The following is a 464-nucleotide window of genomic DNA, read 5'->3' as shown; positions in this document are numbered from 1 at the left end:
AATCATGTTTTATAAGTCAGTGAATTTAAACCAGTAAAGAGATTTATTATATGATATTACTTAATATATCTCAGAATATTACCTATTCACTCATTATTTTATGAAGGCATTTCTCAAAACAAAACAAAAACATGAAATAGATATATGGTTGTAAGTTTTTTATGTAGCAGTAACTAAAGCTGAGTAACCAAGAAAAGACTAGCAAATGGGAGATGCTCACACTCACAGGTTTATGTCTCCATTAAACCCTGTATAAGTATATGATATTCACATCATGTTTGCAAGTGGGTTGATTTAAAAAGAAAAGAAAAAAATATATGGCCTTCTGTGTGAGACTTGATAAAATAAAACTGGTATGTTATGTACAGAAGCAAAAATTGTGTGGTGCGCAATATCATATTTCCTTTTTCCTTTATTCATAACTAAAACATAAACTGTAGTTTTGAACCTTGTCATTATTACCA

Source organism: Penaeus monodon, chromosome 22 (assembly GCF_015228065.2).
Source record: "Penaeus monodon isolate SGIC_2016 chromosome 22, NSTDA_Pmon_1, whole genome shotgun sequence".
Lineage (NCBI taxonomy): Eukaryota > Metazoa > Arthropoda > Malacostraca > Decapoda > Penaeidae > Penaeus > Penaeus monodon.
Note: the sequence above shows the minus strand (reverse complement) of the source record.